The sequence below is a fragment of the Apis dorsata genome, unplaced genomic scaffold, assembly GCF_000469605.1.
Source record: "Apis dorsata unplaced genomic scaffold, Apis dorsata 1.3 scaffold_390, whole genome shotgun sequence".
Taxonomy (NCBI): Eukaryota; Metazoa; Arthropoda; class Insecta; order Hymenoptera; family Apidae; genus Apis; species Apis dorsata.
Window position 1 is genome coordinate 529,131 of NW_006263651.1, and position 324 is coordinate 529,454.

General features: G+C 26.2%; 1 protein-coding gene across 1 annotated transcript in view; it reads left to right on the top strand.

Moving 5' to 3' along the window:
- LOC102678726 (heat shock factor protein-like) overlaps window positions 1-324 on the top strand; it is a 10,303-nt gene that overhangs the window by 7,361 nt on the left and 2,618 nt on the right. The gene's annotated exons all lie outside the window — the stretch shown is intronic.

The following is a 324-nucleotide window of genomic DNA, read 5'->3' on the forward strand; positions in this document are numbered from 1 at the left end:
TAAGTAACGAGCTTGTAATATACAGTATCTATATCTGAGGAAAATGCGGTCTCGATCAATCAATAATTTCATCGATTTGTGGAGGACAATAAATGATTAAAAACTACTGGAGCGCATAAAATCCTTTGGATTTGCTGCTATATACGGATATTATAAAAGATGATGAAATTTGATTTTTACTTTAATGTTATACTCTATTTTATTCATGGCACATATTATAAATCGATAATGGTGAAAATGAAACAAAAAAATTATTCCCTTATCGATATATTTCATCAAAATATGAAAATATTTTTTTCCTTTTTTTTTATGTGTATGTGTATA